We start from the raw sequence: 7,859 nt of genomic DNA on the forward strand, positions 1-7,859 counted from the left end.
GACCCAAAACTTGAAGGGAGAAGAGCCGTCTGGAAGTACACTAAGAGGGCAAGACATGTAGTCTGTCACCATCTGACGGAAACATTGCCTCCTGCTGACTGGAGCCGTCTGTGATGGTGTAGACATTTGTGGTGGCAGGGACACAAAACTTTGCCACATTTCGGCCATACTGGTCTTGCCTTGTGCTGAGGCGCTGCTTCTGCTCCCTCTTTGTGCAGAGCTTCCTCCACTGCCTCGACGCACTGAGCTGCTTTGTAAAACACTAGCAGCACTGCTCTCGGTTGGAATGGAGAACATGATGGAATGCACCAGTGCGTCTTGGTACTCCCGCATTTTACGCTCCCGGTTCAACGGTGTTATGAGGCTTTGTAAGTTGTCCCTGTAGCGAGGATCTAGGAGGGTGGACACCCAATAATCAGCCGTGTTGAGAATGTGGGCGATGCGGCGGTCGTTTCTCAGGCACTGCAGCATGAAATCAACCATGTGCTGCAGACTGCCAACTGGCCAAGAAACACTGTCCCCTGCTTGAGGCGTGATCTCTGCCTGCTCTGCATCACCCCACCCTCGCTCTAGATACTGACTACTAGAGCATTGTGTACCTCCCTCCTCTGGACAGATGTCTTCCTCATCCATTGACTCCTCCTCATCCTCCTCACAAAGTGTCCCCTGCCTAGGCCTTTGTGAGGAACCACGTTGCGCAGACTGTAGAGAAGCAGATGGCATTTGTGACTCCTCATCCTCCACCTCTTCCAAAACCTCATCCCTTAGTGCTTGCAGTGTTTTTTCAAGCAGGCAGATAAGGGGGATAGTCATGCTGACTAGTGCATCATCTGCACTCGCCATCCGCATGGAATAATCGAAGGCACGCAAAACGTGGCAAATGTCCTTCATAGAGGCCCACTCAGTGGTGGTGAAGTGTGAACGGCGCGCACTGCGACTTGTTTGCGCCTGCTGCAGCTGGTACTCCATTACTGCTGCCTGCTGCTCACACAACCTCTCCAACATAACGTTGAATTCCACCTGGTGGGTAGGTCACATATGATGCGATGTTCCGGAAGACGTAATCGGCGCTGCAGAGCTGCAATGCGTGATCTTGCATTGCTGGAACGCCGCAAGTGAGCGCACTCTATGCGGACCTTGTGAAGCAGTGCATCAAGATCCGGATAGTCCCTCAAAAAACTCTGCACGACCATGTTGAGCACATGTGCCAGACATGGGATGTGAGTGAGGTTGCCTAGACCCAGAGCTGCCACCAGATTTCGACCATTGTCACACACTACCATGCCTGGCTGGAGATTCGCTGGCACAAACCACACGTCGCTCTGCTGCTTGATGGCATTCCAGAGCTCCTGCGATGTGTGGCTTCGATTCCCCAAAGAAATTAATTTTAATACGGCCTGTTGACGTTTGGCCACGTCTGTGCTCATATTGGTCACCATAACAGGTAACCGTTCACGGGTCGATGTGGAGGTAGACCGTGACGGCTCCTGCAGCGCTGATTCAGAGGAACTGGAGCATGAGGAGGAGTCAATGTGTACAGACTGGATTCCTGCAATCCTTGGAGTTGGCAGAACACGTACAGCGCCACTCTCAAGATCTGTACCCGGCTCCACAACATTTACCCAATGGTAAAACAGTGTGTTTTTGTAACTCCACCACGTGCTTGGTCCGCACATGTTTCCACATATTTGTGGTATTGAGGTTGCTGACACTTTTCCCTCTTTTCACCTTCTGATTACACAGCTTGCATTTGACAAAGCAAATGTCATCTGCAACTGTGTCAAAAAAGGACCAGGCACTGCAAGTCTTGGGAGCGCCCGCTTTGGATTTTGGAAGAGCCATGCTCCTAATGGGTGCCGAAGTGGAGGCTACAGGCAACCAAGTCTGCCCCCTCCCTCTCCCTCCTTTTTGGGCTGTTCGGGGAATCTCTTCCTCAGAGCTGCTCCCACCACCTTCCTGTCCCTCACGCCATGATGGGTCAAGGACCTCATCATCTACACCACCCTCTTCAAACAACTGCTTCTCCTGGGTAGTCTCGACAGCACAGTACGCACCAGAAAGTGGCACCTGAGTCTCATCATCAGATGCGTACTGAGGTGTGCTGCTGACCATAGGCACTGGCCCACCCGCCTCTTCAGATTCAGAGAGACAAAACGGTTGCGCATCACTGCATACTACCTCTTCTTCAAATTCTCGAATTCTGCTTGGCTGGCCCCCTCTTTCCAAGCCAAGAGATTCAGAGAACAGAAGTAGAGATGGCTCCTGTCCAGGGCTCTCTGACTGTCTGGGCAATTTGGCAGGTGGTGAAGAGACAGATGGGTGCTCTTCAGTGCTCAGGACCTGAGAGGATCTGGAACTAATTGAAGTCGATGCGTTAGCTGCCATCCATCCGACAACGGCTTCAATTTGGTCCTCCCGCAGCAGTGGGGTACGGCTAGCTCCTACAAAGCTGCGCATAAAGGACTGTTACCTGGTAAAACTGGGGGATGCTGAGTCACTGGTGCCCGCAGCAGGCACAGAATCCCCACGTCCGCTCCCTGCAGGCACAGAATCCTCACGTCCTCTCCCTGCAGAAACTCCACGCCCACGACCACATGCCTCACTCCCTGCCTTCTTCATCTTGGTAGACTGATAAAGATAGGCAGAAAAGTACTAAGGGCTTAGTGTGCTTTTTCCTGAACAGCTGCTAACAGGTATAAGAAACATTAATTTTATAAAGTGTGGACTAGACTTTAATATGAGCTAATGTGGCCTACACAACTGTAAAGTGGAGTGTTTGGTGAACTTTATTTAGTTTTTTTTTGTCACAAAAAGACACTGGATGTGCCTAAAGATGTAATAACGATAGTATCACAAACTTTTTGCAGCTATTACAATGTAGGAAGGTAACCTGCAATGCAATAGATGAGGCTGCAAAAAATAGGCTAATACTAATCTGGCTGGGGCTGCAGGGCCCAATGCTGCAGAAAGGCTCCTCTAACTACTCCTATATAGTGTGTTTGGAACCAATTTAGCTGAATACGGATGGAACCACCACACTAATAGGAGCAATCAGGAAAAATTATGAATTGGCAAAAAAGGACAATGTATGAGGCAGTGACACACACTGAGTGCACTACAACCAGACGTGGTTGAAGCACACACTACAGGGTGAGCTGTACTCACACACCAGACCTTGCAGACAGCGGTGAACAGTACAGATGCAGAGCACTGTGCACTAGCGCTGCAAGACCAAAAAAATTTCTCTATCTACTCCTATATAGTGTGTTTGGAACAAATTTAGCTGAATACGGATGGAACCACCACACTAATAGGAGATATCAGGAAAAATTATGAATTGGCAAAAAAGGACAATGTATGAGGCAGTGACACACACTGAGTGCACTATAACCTGACGTGGCTGAAGCACACACTACAGGGTGAGCTGCACTCACACACAGAGACCTTGCAGAAAGCGGTGAACAGCACAAAGAACTGTGCACTAGCACTGCAAGGCACAGCGATTTATAAAGTAGCTTGGGTAAAGCAGAATAGACCAAATAGGTAGCTAAAACTGTCCCTCAGAACAACAGCATCCTATCCCTAACTGAATTCACAGCAGAGTGAGCTCAAAATGGCGGCGGCGGCTTTTATAGTGCATCATGACATCATTTCAGCAGCCAATCACAGCCATGCCATTAGTTAAGATGCCTACATGCCTAACAGGATGTGCCCACACTTTTTAGGATCCTCATTTGCTGAATAAAATGAAAATGGCTCATTGCATTATGGGAACTTCCGATTCCGGTATACGATATTGCAAAAGTATCGGAATTAAGTATCGGAATTCCGATACCGCGAATATCGGCCGATACCCGATATTTCAGTATCGGAATGCTCAACACTAATGGACACACATTACATCAAATAACCAGTGCTTCACCCACAGCTGGATGCTAGCCTAATGAAGTGCCTAAGATCTTTCTTTTTTGAAATTTTTTTTGCATTGTTTCTGCTTATGTGATTTCCATGTACCCGTTTCTCCTATCTCTTGTTTATACGGTTTTTCCATACATAAATATGTAATGCCATGCATATATAACACCACTCCACCCATCAAAAAAGAGAGCCAATGATGCATTTTGATCAAAATTATGTTAACTAAATACCCTATTTTTGCGATTTATCCATTTACTTCCAGTTATTTGGGTATTTTGCTTGTTTTTGGTTTTTCTCTGTCTAGTTGCCTTATGTGAACATGCATTTACATTTTGCATGCACATCAATTTACGTTTCAGTTCAGACTCCCAGGTTTTTTCTTTGCAGTTTAGTGTGCTTTAGTGCTTTTAAGGGTGTGACCGCCCTTTGTCTGAGCTGAAAGGTTCATTCTGCCTCTCAGGTCCATGTCTCTACTATGGGTTCAGTCTCTCTGCCCTTGTCCATATATATGTCACTTGACAAATGGTAAGGTTTTAATATTAGAGTTAGGACTGTCCCATAAGGGTTACCGTGACGTTGGTGGAATGGCTTTTACATTATTTTGATCAAAATTATGTTAACTAAATACCCTTTATTATTTATCATTATTTTTGCACTGTGCGATTTACCCATTTACTTAAAGTTATTTGGGTATTTTGCTTGTTTTTGGTTTTTCTCTGTCTAGTGGCCTTATGTGAACATGCATTTACATTTAGCATGCACATCAATTTACGTTTCAGTTCAGACTCCCAGGTTTTTTCTTTGCAGTTTAGGGTGCTTTAGTGCATTTAAGGGTGTGGCCGCCCTTTGTCTGAGCTGAAAGGTTCATTCTGCCTCTCAGGTCCATGTCTCTACTACGGGTTCAGTCTCTCTGCCCTTGTCCATATATATGTCACTTGACAAATGGTAAGGTTTTAATATTAGAGTTAGGACTGTCCCATAAGGGTTACCGTGACGTTGGTGGGATGGCTTTTACATTATTTTGATCAAAATTATGTTAACTAAATACCCTTTATTATTTATCATTATTTTTGCACTGTGCGATTTACCCATTTACTTCCAGTTATTTGGGTATTTTGCTTGTTTTCGGTTTTTCTCTCTCTAGAGATAAGCGGTGTTCGACTAGAACTGTTAGACAATCTCAAATTCGAGCTGTTTTGGGCGGTGTTCGAGTCGTTTGACGAACTCGAATGATTTGCAAAAAATTGGGCAGTTCGAGATTATGTTCGATAACTGTTCGTGCACTGAAAGCGTAACTGGATTTTTTCACAGTAATACTGTTAATCAATGTTAATAGACAGTTTCAGTGTAGAGTGGGCGGGGGGAGGGGCAGGGGATGGATCTCTGCAGAAATAATGCCGATCTCCATTTTTTTTTTCATTCCTGCATTTACAGTGGGGCGGTGCAGTCTGTCAGCCTATCAGCAGCGCACACACGCAGCGAAGTGCTTTTTTTTCACACAAGCAAGGGCATGTGTCATTGGCTGTGTATGTCACATGTCCTTGCCCTATAAGACCCATCCATTTTCCCCGTCGCCACCATTTTCTCACTGCTGCAGCTGAGTGTTAGATGGCACCGCTGCTGCTGTGGGCGCTATACAGTATAACTGTGTGAATTGCGAGCGAATTTCCAGTTACATAGAGAGATAGGTTAAGGGAGTAGGGACTAGTTCTAATTGCCGCCCTTTTGATGGCTAGGTTATAGCAGTTCATAGCACTTTTTGCCAGGCAGGTCTGTGCCAGTGATGTGCAAGTGTTTTTCACAGCATTTGGCGAAATGTAGCTCAGCCAATCCTTTTGGGCCTGTAGCAGTGTCTGTTATTCATTGGAGTAGCCTATCTGTGTTGCAAGCTACACCACCTGTGTATCTAATAGCAATTTTTTACTGAATCTAAGCCAGCCAATCCTTTTGGGCATAGTAGCAGTGTCTGTTAGTCAGCAGAGTAGCCCACCTGTGAAGAAAGCTACACCGCCTGTGTATATAATTTTAATTTTTTACTGCATCTAACCCAGGAAATCTTTTTGGGCCTAGTAGCAGTGTCTTGTAGTCAGCGGAGTAGCCCACTTGTGAAGGAAGCTACACCGCCTGTGTATCTAATTCTAATTTTTGACTGCATCTAACCCAGGAAATCCTTTTGGGCCTAGTAGCAGTGTCTGGTAGTCAGTGGAGTAGCCCATCTGAAGCAAGCTACACCGCCTGTGTATCTAATAGCAAATTTTTACTGCATCTAACCCAGTAAATCCTTTTGGGCATAGTAGCAGTGTCTCATAGTCAGCGGAGTAGCCCACCTGTGAAGGAAGTTACACCGCCTGTGTATCTAATTCTAATTTTTTACTGCATCTAGCCCAGGAAAACTTTTTGGGCCTAGTAGCAGTGTCTGGTAGTCAGCGGAGTAGCCCACCTGTGAAGGAAGCTACACTGCCTGTGTATCTAATTCAAATTTTTTACTGCATCTAACTCAGGAAATCCTCTTGGGCCTCGTAGCAGTGTCTGGTAGTCAGTGGAGTATCCCATCTGAAGCAAGCAACACCACCTGTGTATCTAATAGCAATTTTTTACTGCATCTAACCCAGTAAATCCTTTTGGGCCTAGTAGCAGTGTCTCATAGTCAGCGGAGTAGCCCACCTGTGAAGGAAGCTACACCGCCTGTGTATCTAATTCTAATTTTTTACTGCATCTAGCCCAGGAAAACTTTTTGGGCCTAGTAGCAGTGTCTGGTAGTCAGCGGAGTAGCCCACCTGTGAAGGAAGCTACACTGCCTGTGTATCTAATTCAAATTTTTTACTGCATCTAACTCAGGAAATCCTCTTGGGCCTCGTAGCAGTGTCTGGTAGTCAGTGGAGTAGCCCATCTGAAGCAAGCAACACCACCTGTGTATCTAATAGCAATTTTTTACTGCATCTAACCCAGTAAATCCTTTTGGGCTTAGTAGCAGTATCTCATAGTCAGCGGAGTAGCCAACCTGTGAATGAAGCTACACCGCCTGTGTATCTAATTCTAATTTTTTACTGCATCTAACCCAGGAAATCTTTTTGGGCCTAGTAGCAGTGTCTCGTAGTCAGTGGAGTAGCCCACCTGTGAAGGAAGCTACACCGCCTGTGTATATAATTCTATTTTTTTACTGCATCTAACCCAGGAAATCATTTTGGGCCTAGTAGCAGTGTCTGGTAGTCAGCGGAGTAGCCCACCTGTGAAGGAAGCTACACCGCCTGTGCATCTAATTCTAATTTTTTACTGCATCTAACCCAGGAAATCCTTTTGGGCCTCGTAGCAGTGTCTAGCAGTCAGTGGAGTAGCCCACCTGAAGCAAGCTACACCACCTGTGTATCTAATAACAATTTTTTACTGCATCTAACCCAGTAAATCCTTTTGGGCCTAGTAGCAGTGTCTCGTAGTCAGCGGAGTAGCCCACCTGTGAAGGAAGCTACACCGTCTGTGTATCTAATTCTAATTTTTTACTGCATCTAACCCAGGAAATCTTTTTGGGCTTAGTAACAGTGTCTCGTAGTCAGCGGAGTAGCCCACCTGTGAAGGAAGCTACAACGCCTGTGTATCTAATTCTAATTTTTTACTGCATCTAACTCAGTAAATCCTTTTGGGCCTAGTAGCAGTGTCTGGTAGTCAGCGGACTTGCCCACCTGTGAAGGAAGCTACACCGCCTGTGTATCTAATTCTAATTTTTTACTGCATCTAACCCAAGAAATCTTTTGGGCCTAGTAGCAGTGTCTGGTAGTCAGTGGAGTAGCCCATCTGAAGCAAGCTACACCACCTGTGTATCTAATAGCAATTTTTTACTGCATCTAACCCAGTAAATCCTTTTGGGCTTAGTAGCAGTATCTCATAGTCAGCGGAGTAGCCCACCTGTGAATGAAGCTACACCGCCTGTGTATCTAATTCTAATT

Source organism: Phyllobates terribilis, unplaced genomic scaffold (assembly GCF_046119375.1).
Source record: "Phyllobates terribilis strain yellow unplaced genomic scaffold, ASM4611937v1 Scaffold_10__3_contigs__length_209671492, whole genome shotgun sequence".
NCBI classification, from domain to species: Eukaryota; Metazoa; Chordata; class Amphibia; order Anura; family Dendrobatidae; genus Phyllobates; species Phyllobates terribilis.